General features: G+C 44.1%; 1 long non-coding RNA gene across 1 annotated transcript; it reads right to left on the bottom strand.

Moving 5' to 3' along the window:
* Positions 1 to 1,375: 1,375 nt before the first annotated feature.
* LOC108444860 lies at positions 1,376 to 16,335 on the bottom strand. The gene is made up of 4 exons (XR_001859564.1): positions 16,198 to 16,335; positions 9,070 to 9,186; positions 4,385 to 4,569; positions 1,376 to 1,581 (listed from the first exon to the last, which is right to left on the bottom strand). It is a non-coding gene; the product is annotated as an uncharacterized LOC108444860 (long non-coding RNA).
* Positions 16,336 to 17,155: the final 820 nt, after the last annotated feature.

The following is a 17,155-nucleotide window of genomic DNA, read 5'->3' as shown; positions in this document are numbered from 1 at the left end:
CAGGACAGTTCTGCCCTTTAGCAAAACCTTCTTGGGAGTATCCAGACCTGGCCAGCCAAAACCAAACCCCTTACAACTGAGGAAAAGAGTACGTTAATGGGCTTTGAAGTGTCCCATGGATCTGAAGTTTTGTTTGCCCTGGGTGTAGAGAGTTTCATTTCTCTTTTCTCTCTGGTCTCCCTTGAGCAGTAATCATTAAAGGAAACAAGTCCAGCTGGGCAAGGTTGCCTGGTTTACACACTCTTTTACAGCCTTTATCAGGACTAACAAGAAATGATAAAATGTTGCAAAACAGCACACAGCCAGAGGTATCTTGCTCCTGGCACTACCATTCTTAAAAATACTGCTCTTCCACTAAATGCCTGTAATTTCAGCTTTTTGCTATAGTTGGGATTTAATGTCTCAAGTATTTAGCATGTTTGCATGCAGCACAGCATGCAGGGCTGGAAATGCTGGCCCTGGGTAAGGAAAAAGTCACTTTTTCCCAGCCTGGTCTGTTTTAACTCTGCACAGGTGCCAGCCTGTCTGTGTTGATCCCATCACTGCAGATGCAGACATGTCACCACTCAGTTGGACTTGTGAAGGTTTGTCTTTCTTTCTCACCCTTTTATTTCTCCTGCCCCTGGTTCTCTAGACATTTGTTTTCTTTAGAATTACTTTCTTGGTGGCAGCCACGGGTAGAGAGGAGGTTTAAACTGAGGGATTTCTGTGAGGTCTTTTCAATAAAGTCTTCTTGCAATGGTGTGTTTCTACTAGAGGTTAAGAGGTATATTTTTTAAGTGTTCTGTGAGCTATTTATATGACCAATAATATATTCTCACCATAAAGAAGGCAATAAAGCTCAGTGGATTGAGAGGCACTAGCATTAGGCATTCTTGCATTCTCTGTTTCACTGATAAGGCAAATAACCTGGGTTTGCACTGGTTTAACAACATTTTAGGTTTTCTTGTCTTATCAGGAACTTTTTTGCCCCAAAATATTTTCACAGGGAAAAGAACTACAGAAATTTCAGTGCTGTGCTCAGCAGCAGTGCTTTCCAACTTGCTGCAGCTACTTTGTGTGTAAGAATTTTGCTTTTCTTTGATCACGTATTTTAATCTGGGAGTGAAGATTGAAGGACATTTGCACTCTCAGTACCTAAGTTTGCTCCTTGCAGGATATCACCAGCATGGCTCTCAAGCCCGTGCTCCCTGCCAAAGTGTGTAGGGAGGAAGGGTTTGCCCAGATCCCATCTGAGCTGCCTCTCTCTGCTTTTCAGCACAGACCAACTCTGTTTATGTAAAAATGTGTGTTTACATAATAATTTGAGTTTACACACAAATATTTTCCCTGGTGCAGCAAGCCAAACATGTTACCTAACAACATTGTCCAGCTATCTGCAAATAATTTGCAGCCTGAATAATATTTGCTCAATTCAAGTTCAAGTTTAGACCATACTCACCAAGAAAAGTCAGGTGAGGCTTTCCAGCTTGGTGACATCTTCCTTTTCTTTCCTTATACAACCAGGAATTCTCATTCCAATTAGTGTAGTCTTCCAAGAAAAATAAAATCTGTGGATGAAATCTAATAACAGAGGTAGATCTGCAGGGATTAACAATATGAAGGAGAACATTGTCAAGCATGTAATGATATTTTTTTGTATGTCTGCTACAGCTAATGCTTTTAATTGTATTTTCCAGTTTAATTCTAGTAGCCAAAGGCTCGATGCACAAGGCAAAAAAATGACAGGACAATTGGCATGCCCAAGTGCTTCTTCTCAATATAAATAAGGCAGACAGCAAATATGAGTTGAGCAAAGAGATCGCTGTGTTGCAGTTTAATTCACTCAAGATTTCATCAAAATTAATTTTACACTTCAGGATGGAAAAACAGGCCTGGGAAATGGATTGAAAATGTCAGGAGGGACTGGAGCCAGGGAATCCCCCTCCCACATTAGCATTTCACACAAGTGTGAGAAAGCTTTGTCAGCAGAGTGACTGGGGAGGAGTAGGATCAGACAGAGCATCTTGCTGGGTGCACCTCTCCATTCCCTGCATGCCTGAGGGACTTTACTGAAAGATTCTTCTGTGATTACAGGTGCAATTGGTAAAAGGCTTTTGAAACAGAAGGACATTCCTACAAACCTGACAGCAGCAACAGATTTAATTATCTGTGCCCAGCTTAAGGCATCAGCCCTGCAAGTACAGTGGAGGTGAACTATCACAATACTCCCATCGGTGCTACTCAGCTGTTTTTATGGACCCAAGGAACTGCAAAGAAATTATTTTGACTGTAAGCCCTTGAGGGCTAAGATTATCTTTATGGGCTTAGACAAATACACCAACACATTGCCAGAGCTTTAAGTCCATCAGAGCTGAAAGGTGAAATAAGTAAAAATACAAATACTTTTCCTTGACTTTTAAGTCAAGGTAGGTTTTCTCCTGTTTGATCTACAAATCCAGCCAGAGAAAATAACTTCTAAACTGCAAATATTCATTAAACTTAAAACTCAAGGAACTCTTGGCAACTCTTCACCATTTTTTTAAAGCATTTTTTACTAACTATAAAGGAAAGCATGTCTGTATTTGGCTTCTTCACAGATTATTTGGCCATCTAACCTAACAAAACACTGCACTGATGCTGTTGATCCCCTCCAGTTTTGGAAAGCCACACTATGTTGAGAAGAGTATTTCCAGGCTGTGAGCCATGAAACGAGCCTCTTCCTGCTGCAGTTCTCCTGGGATTTGCTGTGAATTGGAATGAGGGCAGGCCCACATCCAATGCAAGGTCCCAAAGACACACATATTTCAAACCCAAAACCAATCACTTGTGAAAACAAAACATCTGGGGAAACTCCAGTCAGGGAGCAAACTGCCAAAAGAAATTATTGTCTGTTTACGTGGAGCTGTTTGCATTTCTTGGGTTGCTCTATGGGCTGGCCCAGGGCAGGGACAGGTGAATTCCTGACAGCTTCCTGGGAGGCAGTGGGAGCAAGCAGCTGAGTGACAGAACAGTCTCTTCCCAGCATCCAAGAGCCATTGCCTTGGCTTTGCTGCAGTGTAAGGTTGCACCCTGACATTTCAGTGCTTGTTCCAATAGACCCCTCGCTGTATTGCTGAAGGCCAGCTCCTGAAGGGCACAGCATTTCTCCCCAGTAATCCCATTAGCTGGGTGAGTCTCCAGCATGATTTGTGCCTCTGTGGCTCCTGCAGGGATCACTCCTGTTCCTGATGCCTCACTGCAGAGCTCTGAGGTGTCTTCACTCACCTGCACATTTACAATCTTCAGTTCAGATCAGTGCTACAGCGAGCACTTATTTACAGCCAAAAATGAGGTGTTAGAAGGGATGGAAGGCAGATGTTCTGTGTTTATCCAGTACCAGTGATTTCATAACAAGAAAGTCACAGCAAGTCATGACTAGATTACCTCAGCTGCCAGCAGCACAGCCTGAGCTGTGTTCCCTCCACTCTGCACACTCACAGCACTGAAATGAGTCCAGCAATGTTAAACTGCCATGACAAGGAAGAAATGCTTCAGAAATATATATATATATGTATGTGTGTATATGTATATGTATATATATATATTGCCTTTTGAAAACTGGATTTCAAAAGTAGATACCACATAGTTTAAAAACACTCCTTGGGCCACAAAGGTTCAGTCTGTGGGAGCATTCAGCTCCATGACGTGACCACTGGCTGACCTTTCTGCTGATGCTGCCTGTGTCAGGATAAAGCACAAATCCTTCTGCAGCTACACAGACCTGTCAGCATTGGTATTGCTGGGTGAATGAATAGCATCTTAATCCAAACACAACCTAAAGCCTTTGTATTTACTTCAGCTAAAGCTTCCTGAACATTTCTGCTCAGAAGATAAATATCTTGTCTAGGATCACCCAACTCTTACACCCTGCACACTTTCTCCTACCCTTACAAGACCCTTTGCACTCTGCTGTAACAGCTGAGACCCACCAAAATGCAGAAATTAGGTGAGAAACTTTGGAAGCCAGGTTGGATATTATACTTCTACGGACATAAAGCTGAGAAAAGAATGAGGTGAATACAAGATGTTTTACTAGAACTGCAAATCCTCCAGGTCAGTGTAAATACACATTAAACATACATCAAACCTCTGCTCCAGGCTGCCAGAAACAGCAAAGTAACCTGACAAGAATTTTGGAGAGCTACATGCTTACCTAACAGTGAACAGTATTTGGGTGAAAAATGAACATTCTCCATGTTAAGAAAGTGTAATAGCAGGTGTCCTACAGGCAAAAGAGATATTTGGCTCAACTACAGCAGTACTCCATCTGGGGATGATTGTCATCCAGAGAACTTAAAGCCCAATAAATCAAAGTTTTGCTAAGTGCACCAAGCCAGGATTACCGTGCACTGGGAGGACTTACATCTGTAATACAGACATATATTTGAATGTCTGTGGGCAGGTTTAGGTAGGAGTGTGCATTCATTCATAGAATAGACCTCTACATCCATGCAGGTGTGGAGACTTCAAGTCTGGAGCAGCACCATGTTCAAGGATTATCTGATTAGCAGGATTTTTCAGCAGTCTGTTTCTCATGATGTTCCTTCTCTGTGAAAAGAAAGCAGAAGTTTGTCAATGCATCAATAATTCAGCCTTGAAAGTCAATTCCCACAAAGAGCTCTTCAGGCACGAATTCTGCGTAATCTGCCTGGGGGGGGATTGGCTTCTGGGATTTCTTCCACCTGATGGTCTCCTTGAAGACAGGGACACACTGTGGAAGAAAAGCTGAAGAATCTGGCTAAAGTCAGAGGAGAAATCTGACAAAGAGCCCAGTGCAGCTCTCAGGGGCTCTGAGCTGGCAGGTGTCCCCTTGGTTCACATCTCCATCAGCCTGATGCAGTTTGCTGTCCACAGAAACACCACCTCAGAAACAGGTGAATAATCAAGCCTAGATTCACAAACGTTTCTTCCTAAAGAAAACAAAAGTAAGTTTCCAGCCCTAAAAACTACAGTAAGAAGTGCAGAGCTCAGAAAAACCCAAAAGAAGGGAAAGGAACACCAGATATTTTCTTTTCAGACCTGTGGGGACCTGTCAGCCTGTTGCCCTGAGGAGGGTGCAGCCATCCAGCCTTCAGACAGATATAGCCAAGAAATGATGAGGTCAGAGGGGATTTTTTTTCTCTCTCCATGAACTCTATCATGAGCAGGGACAAGAGCTCTGAGCCTGTGGAGGCTGTTACAACAGGACTGGCTCTGATCAGGGGAATGAAGAGAACCAGTAACTCACAAACTTATTTCTGGTGGGATGCAGGTGAGCACCAGCAGCTGAAGGGTCACACTGAAGACACATTCCCCACTTGCTGCCTGCCTGCAGGTCATGCCTAAACACAGAGCATCACTGAATGCTTTTTTCACATGCAAATCTGGAGTTAAAACCACTATGTGACCTCAAGAATCAGACACAGCCTGGGTCAGACCCACAGCAAGCCAGGATTACAAATAAGGAATGCAATTTACCCCTCAGGCCCCTCTTTTGATTTGCAAAAGTGCAAATGAAGAAGAAGTTACTGCTTTTTTCCTACAAATCTTGCCTCTGGAACATTTTTTAAATTTGGGGAATTTCCTGTATTGCATTTTAAGAACCGTACTCTGGAGGCCCTGGCAGTCAGCTGGCTAGCAAAATTCCCTCTCTCTGATTGAAGGAGCGACTTGCAAGAGAAGGAAAGAGGTTATTAAACCTATTTTTATGTGCAACAGGTTCTTTTCCAAGTAAGGCAGTGATGGATCTGTGAATCATTGCCGCTAACCTTCAAAAAGGTTCAGTGTTGGAGAAAACTGATTCACTTTTACCACAAAGAAGCTTAAAATCTAAAGCAGCACCCAGCTGTGTTGGCACCCAGCTTTTTTTCCTTGTGGCAGACTCAGCAGTAAAATTCCCAGAGGCAACAAAATCAACCTGATTCCTGTAACTCTGGCATTGCTATTGTTCTTTCTGCAATGTTGTTTTTGGTGCTGGGGATCAGAGAACAGCCTCAGGGACATGTTTAGCAGAGATGGAGCATTGCTGACCTATATTCTGACTTGCATCTGGGCTGACAACAGCATTGGTCCTATTTGGATGGGAGCCTGTTCCTTCACAGCACTCAGTGGAGCAGGAAAGCTGGCACTGGTTTGGTGGTGAGAAGGGGATTCCTCTGTGTGCTTAACCAGATGAAGCATCAAAACCCACCTCAGGAGCATCAATTCTGTAATACTGGGACCTGACTCAGCTCTTTTGAAACAAAAATGTGCCTCCTCAGCAGGCAGGAAGCGGTGCTTGGAAAGGGAGTTTGGACAAACCCCGTGTTCACATCTGCTTTTCTTCATACCAAAAATCCCCTCCTGCCAGCTTCCATCTCCTGCTGCCATAGCCCTCCCCCAGAGCCAGACCCCAGCCCTTGCCCTGGCTAACTCAGATGTGCTGAATCCTTTGTGGGAAGCTTCAAAGGGCTTTAGTGCCTTGTCCTGCTAATGATTTGCAAACATATTATCACAGCAATCTCTGCTAGCCCTGTCCAGCTGTTGTGCTCCCTGGAGAATAAATGCCTGTGCAGCTGTGCATGGCAAGCACAAGAGAACAAACAGATTACTATTATAAATATTCAGGGCATATCTGATTTGCCATACCTGCACACAACCATTTTCAGGACTGTGTGTAATTCTTTCCGAAAGAATTTGATTCATTCTAAGTGTGGCCATAGGAGGCAAATCTGAGTCTGCAGTCGGCATGGCAGCGTGGGGAGAGCTGCTGTGCATCTTCAGCTACAGCTTCAAGTGACCCTGAGACAGTTTCTGAGCAAGGGAAGAGGAAATGAGCATAATAAATAGGCTATGTATGGGATATTTATAAAATATTTCTAACTTCCTCCCTATTAATGTCTTGCAAGGACAACGAAATTGCTCTTTCATAACCAGCTGCAGAACAAGGGCTCTCTGAAGAAGCAGCCCTTGCTTGTGCACAGTTTAACAGTTTTAAGTGATACAAACTAAACAGCACCTCTTCCATGTGACAGAGGGCCAGTGGTGGTAAATGTTTCTTAAGGAGACACATTGAAGAAAAGAAAATAAAGTTATATGCAGAGCTGAGCATCCTTTGCGTATTCACTCCCAACAGCTCTCTGGAAATCCTAGTAACCCTTCTGTCTAGATTTGTGACAGCACCTCATTGTCTTCTGCTATCCTGTAATTTAAATAAAATCTGCATATCTATCAGCAATCAGCAGAACAGAAGCACTGGCAAACATGATGAGCTCTATAGTAACCTCACTGCTCAAATTAAAATTGGAATTTCACTCCATTCTCCTGTTTCAGTTGATAACAGTGAGTTCAAAGGTCTCATGTTTTCTACTCTCTCTGTTTAAAATGCACATCTACCTCATGACATTCACAGCCAAGCCAGAGGTGCTTCCCCAGCTCCACTTTCAGCCTCCGTGAAAGGTGTTCTATGGAGAAGGGTCTGTGTTTCCCTGCGTAAGGCAGAGGTCCTTTACACAGCTGGCTGCTGGCAGGGAGTGACATCAGCACCTTTTTCACATCTGGGTGGGAAGCTGTGGTGGAAGGAGGTGTGTGAGGGCCTGACCCACCTGTGTGAGGGACTGACCCATTTTCTCAGCCTGTTCACTAAAGGGCAGCTCAGGCCACAGCCTGGGATGGAATTTCTCACCCTGCCCTGCACCTCCTCGCCTCTTAAGCAGGTTAACAGAACCCTCTGTGTCACCACACCACAAACCTCTCTGGGAAACTGAATTTTTGTTTCAAACATGCTGAAAAGCAGTGGGAGATGTCAATGGATATTGCCAGTGGGATGGCCAAACCACCAACTCAGGAAAGCTGCTGGTGGCATCTCTGGAGCTGTGTCTGACTGAGGCCTCACCTGGCCCCAGCTGAGACCTCCCACAGGTACAGACTGTCCTGGGAAGCACCTCAAGATGTGGCTGGTAACAGAAACAGAAAGCAGGTTCAGCTGAGGCTCTGTCGGTAACTCCCTTCAGAGACACTTCAAGCTAAACATGGAACTGCTGGTAACAAAGAAAAGGAAAACAAAACCAATGATAATCTCACTGGAGGAAGTAAGCATTGTGTTTCTCATAAACAGTGGTTTTTTCCCAAAATGAGTGTTACATAACAGGTAAGATTTTCCCCACTGATCTCTGACAGGAGAGTTTCAGCAGCCTGAAAGCACTCATTAAAAATTTATGGCAGAGGTGATGAGAAAGCCATTCACCGAGTCTTTTCCTTTAAACTATCACCTTAAAAGAAGCCAGAGCCTGATGATGAGCCAGATCCAACCTCTGCACTGACAAAAACACTTTGGAGTGGCTAAGGCTGATGGTGGATGGGCAGCTGAGCCCTCCTCATGGCCAGGGAAGAGTCATCCTCACGCTGGCATTAGCTTTGTGTAGAGAGATGGGTATCAGATCCTACCCAATTATCACATCCTGCTGCTGCCACTGACACCAAGGCACCAACAGAGCGGGGGGAAGTTTGTGAAGCCATATCATCATCTCCTGGTGTTTTCCTTTCACAAAACTGCATCTGCAACATTAACTGCCCATTTTTTAAAATTAAGCCCTTGAGTCACATGCCAGAACAATCTCTGTGCTGGGAATGGCTCTCTGGTGCCAGGGTGAGTGATATTTCTTCTCTAGGTGATTAAGGACCTAATTGTCCCAAATATGTTACTGGACAGGAGCCTTAGAGAAGCCAAGGAGATAGAGTTCACCTGCCTCCAAAAGTCATAGAGACAGACATATCATTTTAAGCCAAGGCAAATCCCTTGGTAATTGTTTTAATTAAGTCAGTCATGGAGGTAGTTTTAAAATCTAACTGTGCTGAAGAACTATTTTAGTGGCTGATTGCAGTCATCAATTATTTTTCAAGTGCCCTTTGGTGATAATTCTTCCTAGTTATAAAGAAATTACTTTTGCATTTATTCTTTTAATGCAAACATTCTGTTGCAACATTTCCAATTTGTTCTTATCCCAAACTCCACAAATCCTTAACCAGCTTAACCAGTATACACCCCAAACCCAAAATTATCCAGGAGATTAAAGAAGTGCAAAATCTTACCCAGTCAGGTAATATCGGCATGCAACAGAGACTCCATAGCTATTTATGTCCATGTAGCTTTAATAAGGACCCAAACATCCTCCCAAGCCTTCTCCATGGCAATCTCATGCATTGATTCTGCCAAAACAAGTTTCCAACACTCATCATTAAAAAAGTTTTGAGATGGCTTTACTATTGCAAAATATTTTACAGGCAACTCTGGATTCCTTTAATATCTGAAGTTATGTTTGAACCCCCAGGACATACTTTTGCTGTATTTCCAGCCTTTCCTCTTTCACAGTAAAACCTGATTTTTTTTTCTTTTCCTTATTACATCTACAAATCTTTATAAACTCTAGGAGCTGGGCCTTAAAAAAGGTCACCTATATCAAGATTATGTCATCATATGGATGTTTTCTTCAGCAGAAAAACCGCCCAACAACCCTAAAAGTCCACCTGGAATCACCATCTGAAATGCCAGGGATTCCTGAATCCTGTGCACTCTGGTCTGAGGAGACACCTGGAACAATGAAGGATGAGACTGATAAGGCTCAAAGCACCTCTGTGCAATCTCATTCCTTCCAAGGGTTGACACTTTACATTTTGTTTTCAGATGGTCTTTATTTGCACTGCCTGAATCACCTTTCTGGTTAATAGATTACTTTAAAACTCTGCTGATATTGTTGTGGTGTTCAGGCAAATAAGAGTAATGACTGAACAAAGTTGAAAACACAAGTTGGGAATGTTTTGCTTGCTAAGATATGAAAAAGTCTCCAGGGTTTGTTTGGTGGAGCACTCCTGTATTAAGTTACATCTCAGGGCTAGCTAAAAATTAATGGGAAAAGATAAGTGCTGTGGGTTACCCAGAACAAGTAAACTGATTGCTGTGTAGCAATCTCTAGCTCTAAACCAGTGGGGTTGTTTAAAAAAATATTATGCTCTCCACTTTAATATTTTTTGCATTAGATATTTATTGTCAGGAGCCTTTTCCAACTTCCTTTCCAAGTAAATAAGGAAATCCTGTTTCGAAGAGCCCAGGGAAGCGTTTGTTACATGAGTTTTATTCCCAGACACTCAAGTTCTTGTTTTCCAAATGAATGTTAGCTGAAGTTGAAAATTAGTGAGGAAAAGCAAAAATCTTGGTCCAAGAGTAAATATACTGCAGCTTGATGAAGTACACTGCAGTTTGCTTTTAGTTAAATATTGTTATGGTTATAAATGTCTTTTTTCAGTTAAATATTACACAACTTTTGGAGTAGGAATGATGAAACTGAAATTTGACCCAGGAGACTGCTTCGCTTTCTATTCTTCCTCAAGCTCTTTCTGTTTACTGAGTTTCAGTGCCTACAAGCCCAAGAAAACATCTTACATCTGGCAAAATTTGCCATCTGCTATCCGCTCCAGATCAATTCAGACTCTGTTCTTGTGGCAAACTGGCCACAGAGCTGTTTCAATGCTCTCTTTGGCAGTAGCTGTGGGGAATTTCTGCTCCCTGCCTGATAATGACCCTTTTCCAGGACAGAAGGCAAATGCCTTTGCAGTTAGGTGTCACTGAAAATACCAGCTGGTCACCAAAGATGCAGATACACAGAATTCCAATATAACGTTTGCAGCTGACATTTATGAAGCACCTTTATAACATAAAGCACGTGTATTGTTTATCACCACCGTGATGTGATTGGCATATTCACCAAGGCCAAGGCTCCCTTCCGTCTTTGCTCCAACTAACTGATAACCCAGCAATCTGCACAAGTAATTCAAGTTCTTCCAGTCTTCCACGGGTTCCAGTGACTCGTGTTTCCTGCTCACAAGCCTCTGGACAGTCCGTCAAACCCTGACTCACCTGGCTAGTCCCTGATCCAGCCCCCCTGAATTCACAGCTGTCAATCTGAAAAGAACCACGTTCGAGGTGGTGCAGGTACCCCCTGAGTGACTCTCATCCAAGTGTTTCTTGCATGAGAGTCACTGCACCCCACTCCCAGAAATTCCTCCCATGTCCCTCACTCAGGGCGAAATAGCTACAATATTCATGGCTGTATTCTCTTCTTGTTATTCCCTGGGCTTTATACTAATCATAGAGCACAGAAGACTGAGCAGAGGAGTATTTTCTATCTACTGGCATGAAGTCATTCAATAGACATAAATGAAACAGTAGAAGAATAATATGCAGACTGAAATATGCAGCACTTCATCAATCATCTGGGAGCCACACCCACTTGCTACAGATCAGAGCAGTCCACGGTGTTTCCCAGGGTCTGTGCCACTCCTCAGAACAAAGCAGCCACCAGGCAGCCCCAAAGCCTCCACAGCAGTAGGACACAGAGTAAATAAGCCCACAAAGTGCACACACAGCAATGGGTATCACCTTCTATGTCACGGCGATGCTCTTGCCGCGGATGAGTAGCTGCAGATACAAACAAACCTCTTCCCCACTTCCATTAGTATGTCCCCATGAGGGCTGTGCTGATACAGATGCAAAACCCAATCCACACATCCTCAACACAGATGAAACATATTGTAGATGAAACCAAACTATGACAGCAGGAAAAGAGATCCTTCTGGACATCACCGAGAATTTAATTCACTCCACGTTTTTTTCAACGGCAAGAGAAGACACAGCCCATCCAATTAATCCATCATGTCCTGGTTTGCCAGGAAGAGGGAAGAGGCTTCATGTAAGTACAAATCATCCCCACCTGCTTCTCCCCTGTTCCTCTGCACCCACAGCATTTTGCTGCCAGCTGGGAGAGCATATCCAAGCAAAACCCTGGCCACGATGCTGACAGCACAGGGGACTGTGAATGCCAGGTAGCCCCAGCAAGGAAAGAGAAATCTCCTTCACTTCTCTACCTACAGCCTTGTTACTGATTTTCATCTGTCCCAGGAGGAATCTGTAGCCCAGATGAAGATAGACAGGTGTGTGACAGATGCTTTGCTGAGAAGAAGCCTCAAAAAAAAGTAATTTCTCTGCATACACAACTGGCACCCTAAAGAGAAATATTTGTCTTCCATTTTCAGTGGAGTTCAAAAGCACTCACCTATGGTAAAGAAAATCAAATTTCATGCTTCAAGGCTTAAGCTAATTGCATAGCAAATCTTTGCTGTGTGCCAGGGACAACTCTTCCTCTTTCTGAAATGTTGGGGAGGCAGATGGATGTGTTATGGATCTCCTCCCAGCTCCCTCCAGAGCTGAGACTACAATGAACCTATTTCAACATTATCACTTTGTTAATGTAACATAGAAAAAGACTTAAGAGCATCTATAAACATTCCCTTTGCTCCCCTAGCCAGGGAGCCTGAGCAGCATCTAGCGCTTCACACAAGACTGGTTGTGCAGTAATGGAACAGCCACATGGCCAGGTCCAGCTTTGGAATCTGCACTTGAAAGGAGTTCCTGCTACTTCAGGGATCCCCAGGGAATACAGGAAAGCAGAGCCATGTATCCCTTACAATGGATACATGCCTTATTGTAATGATAAAGGTGTTTCAATTATTCCAAAATGACATATTTAGAAACTTTTCTTTAATCAAAATCTTTCACTCTAAGACAAACAGAAATGTTGAAATGTGAGACATTTCTGTCAAACAGAAACTCCTAGGTGTGGCACTACAAATCATAATGAAAACAATGACATGGAAATGATTTATGTTAAAAAACCCCCAGTGTGAGAAGGAATCTTGGATCAGGGCACCCTAGTGAAACCAACTGTACTCATTCAGGGAATAACACGTGGGATGTGCCTCGTGACAATCCCTAGGGCTTGAAAGCTAAAGAAGTACTAGTGTTAGGACAAGGGGAATGGCTTCAAACTGAAAGAGTACAGATTTAGATTGGATATTGGGAAGAAATTCTTCCCTGTGAGGGTGGGGAGGCCCTGGCACAGGTTGCCCAGAGAAGCTGCGGATGCCCGATCCCTGGAAGTGTTCAAGGCCTGGTTGGACAGGGCTTGGAGCAACCTGGGACAGTGGAAGGTGTCCCTGCCCATGGGATGAGGGCAGGGATGAGCTTTACGGTCCCTTCCAACCCAAACAATTCAGTGATTTTATGACACTAAATCTCTCAGAGAGAGATTTCATAACAAGCACTCATAAAGGACAATATACTTTTGGAAGTGCCCCTATATAACTGACAAAAGTTAAGAACAAGCTCAAAATATATACAGTATATCAACAGGCAAAAGGTAAAGTATTTTCTTAACTAAAATGGAGAGATCCAAAGTTAGATCTGGAATGAATGCTGTTGCTACAGCACTTTTGGACATGAGCGTGGCATGTCCATGCACAGATATTTCCTGCTCTATTTATCAAATCCACTGCTTGGGGCATTGAAAGAGAGATGTCAGGTCTGAATAATTTAATTCATAGGTGTATTTGGGGCCAGCCAAACCATTGCTGTTGTTTGTGTAACACCACAGGCCAAAAGAATATTGCACTGATAAATAGATCCTGATCCCCTGACAGTACAAATCACAATGAACTCATGGATTTGAGATGGTTTACAACTAACAGTAAAACATGAGGTTGGAATCTGGCACGGGGACCACGAGGGAATGAACAAACCACGGGAGTCAGATGTGATCTGTCCAGCACATGTGCAGGGCTGAGGACCACACGGCAAGGTTAACTCTGTGCTGGCTGCAGGCTCCTTGTGCCTGCTTGATTGGGGTGCTCGGCAGGGTGACTCTGTCCATGACCCGTGCCCTGAGCTGAGTGTGGCAGCGCCCCAGAGATGAACTAGGAGGCTGCGGAGATGGGCAGGGACTTCCCCTTCCCTTCAGGAAGGAGAGGAGACAGCAATCTCCCACTGCGCTCTCAGAGCCAAACAATCGGCGGCTCCATTGCAGGAACTGATGGCTGGAGCAGCAAAGCCCAAAGCAAGAGCTGCATTCAGGCGTCTGCTGGGGGGAAGGAGGGACGGCTTCATTCCCTCTCTGCAGCTACATGCTGTGATGAGAAACACGACCCCTTCTGCTGCCCAGCAGAGAAATCAAAGTCAGTACCTGCTCCGTACCAGAAATCAGCTCTGCTTTGTCTGCCCTGGAAAACGAGCAGAGCCCTGCGGTGCCGGGGCTGGCAGGGAGCGGCAGCAGCGGTGACAGCCACCTGCACGGCTGGCAGCAGTACGTGTACGGGAGCCTCTGTCCTCCTCTGAAAACACCTTCGTCACCCACATCACTGCCATCAGTGAGCAACGGGAACGGAAGGACTTTTTCAAGTCACTCTTCCTTCATTTTTGCCCATTTTCAGAGCCATTATAGATTCCTACCAGTCACACTGGTGGGGGACAAGTGTGGCAGGTCCTCTGCCCGGTGTTTCCTTGACATGCCAAGCGACGCCTCCTAAGTCTACAGCACAGATTAAGGTTTATCTCTAATTAAACAGCTCGCTGAGTAAGCTTTAATAGGATGAAGGAGCCAGGAAGAATCAGAGGTTTTACTGGGGAGCTGCCCTGGTCTAGCACTACACAAACACATGACTTGGTTCTGTTTAAAAGAATGCTAACACCATTCCTTCCCACTGGTGTCACTGCCCCAGCTTTACTGCGGCAAAATTTCATCAAAACACTCATTTTCTGCTCTTGGAACCTTTAAAACAAGTTATTTTCTGTATAAACTCACACTTATTAGAGACAAAAATTGATTGCAGGAAAGTGAGCATTGAAAGTAGCAAAGATTTTCAAGTGCATTCAATGCTGGAAATGACTGGAGTTTCACTTTTGGAATATCCTATGTCAGTGTGCAAACTCATAAACATTGTGTAATGAAATTTGTAATGAAATTTGCAGATCTTAAATCTTCAGAAAGATAGTGAACTCATAATTTTTTGAAGAGATGGATTTGAGTGTGTTTTTCCCATCGCTCTTTTCAAACCACACTTGGCTAATTTTGCCTTGCACTAATTAGTGCCTGGCACTAATTAAACAAGTATTAAATCAGAAACATAAGGAATACCTATGGAGGATTTAAAATTATGGGTCAGGGGGACACAGGCCATGCCTGGTAGAGGGCAACAAACTGAGTATATGGGTCTTGAAAAAATCTTTCCTGAACTGGTATGTTAACCTACAAAATAGTTCTGTTAAAAGTTGTAGGGTGAGGAGAAGTCCATGAAGAGGCTGGAAAAACACAGAATCCAAACCAGCTCCTAACTGTGAACAAGAGTGCTCTGTAGTGCCCTGGCTCTCTTTCACTTTTGTTTCTATTCTTTTTGAAAGGAAACTCCCTCATATGAGATATGACCTCCCTAAACAACTAGAATGAATAGCCACAAAAACTCCCTTCAGCAGGCAGGAGTCTTCATCCAAGTCAGTTTGCCACCTTTTAACTGATTCGTCACATGACTCTCTCAAATGAAATTTTTCTTAAGAATTTATGAACCATGGTAAACAAAGCAGAAGGAGCCCAAAATGTCACACTGACTTTCCTGAGAAGTCATAGGAGGGGACCATGAGCTCACTTTTGAGAAGACGTTATCCTCCATCTGACATATGTGTTGGAATCACACAGATCTGAACTGTTCTGGCACACAGATTGAATGTCTCAAAGAGCCAGACAAATAAACTGCCTGCTGCCACGTTGAACAGGGATTCGGGGATTATTTTGCTACATTATGATGGAAGAAAAAACAATTAATTTTCCTCTAAATGGTTGAATACAATGCAGTTATGTCTTCTAAAGATGATCTCAATAGTCAGGAGAGATGAAGAGATCTTGATTTTAATTTTTCCCTGTAATGATACTGAGAACTCCCACCTGCTTCCTGGAACTCAGGTAGCAGATGCTGAGCAGGAGCCAAAATTTCATCCTACCCTGTAGCCAACAGCACGAAAGTGACCTGACTCAAATGTTTGCACTTAGATTTGAAATCCCAGTTTTCCATGGCTGCATAGTCAGCAGAGGTGCTACCTCTGCTGATTTAAAAGTATCAGCAGATAATTATGGATTTGCTTATAACCCAGTCTGTATGTGGTGAAGGTGTCAAAAACCCCAGGGAAAGTCAAGGGACACACCCTAAAGCATGGACATGCCTTTGGAAAATTATCTGGGTGGAACAGCTTGGAGAAAAGCTTGCAAGAAGGAGCCTTAGAAGTTTGAAAACTCACCAAACAAACCCCAAAGTGCCTTCCGATAAAGCAAACTCAAAACGTACCTGATGTCCATGTACTGTGGCAGTAATCATGTCATGACCAGGGAGTAGAAGCACTGGTAGCACTGGGAAGGAGCTCATGGCACAGCTTATTGGCTCACAGGCACCCTTCTGAGGTGTACGAGCTCTACAGGAGAAGCTGCAGAGGATAGGACACAGATAGGACAGACCAGGATGGACATGGACCTACTGGAGTGAATCCAGATGATGCTCAGAGGGCATCAGATGATGCTTCATAGGAGCACCTCCTATGAAGAAAGGCAGAGAGAATTGGGTTTGTTCAACTAGAGAAGACTCCAGGGAGGCAGTAACTCAACCTTCCAGTTCTTGAAGGTGGCTTATAAAAATTACGGGGACAGACTTTTCAGCAGGGCCTGTTTTGATAGAACAAGGGGTAATGGTTTTAAACTGAAGGAGCGTCGATTAAGATTAGGCATAAGAAAGAAGTTATTTACAATGAAACTGTTTTTACACTTAGGTTGGTGAAAAACTGGCACAGGTTGCCCTGAAAAGCTGTGGTTGCCCCATCCCAGGGAGTGTCCAAGGCCAGGCTGGACAGCGCTTGGAGCAATCTGGGATAGTGGAAGGTGTCCTGGCCCATGGCAGGGGGGTGGACGAGTTGAACGTTAAGATCCCTTCCAACCCAAACCAATCTGTGATTCTGTAACACAGCTTGAATTCAGGAAACTCCGGGCTTCTCTGCGCACATAACCAGAGCCTTAATGTCTTAAGAAAACCAGCTTCCACCATTCTCTGGTGGCGACCTCTCAGCGAGTTTGCTCGGAAATACTCCAGCAGCGCTGAGCTGTGACCGCACATCTCAGCAATGATCCCGCGCTTCGGGGAGGGAGGCGGAGAAAGCGGCGGCACCCGGGAGGAAAGCCCGGGAAGGGAAGGAAACCAGGGCAGGAAACCAGTGAGGAGACAGAGGAAAACCGGGCAGGGCAGGGAGGCAAAACAG

This window comes from Corvus brachyrhynchos, unplaced genomic scaffold, assembly GCF_000691975.1.
Source record: "Corvus brachyrhynchos isolate BGI_N302 unplaced genomic scaffold, ASM69197v1 scaffold162, whole genome shotgun sequence".
Lineage (NCBI taxonomy): Eukaryota > Metazoa > Chordata > Aves > Passeriformes > Corvidae > Corvus > Corvus brachyrhynchos.
This window is presented reverse-complemented; position numbering and strand designations above follow the sequence as displayed.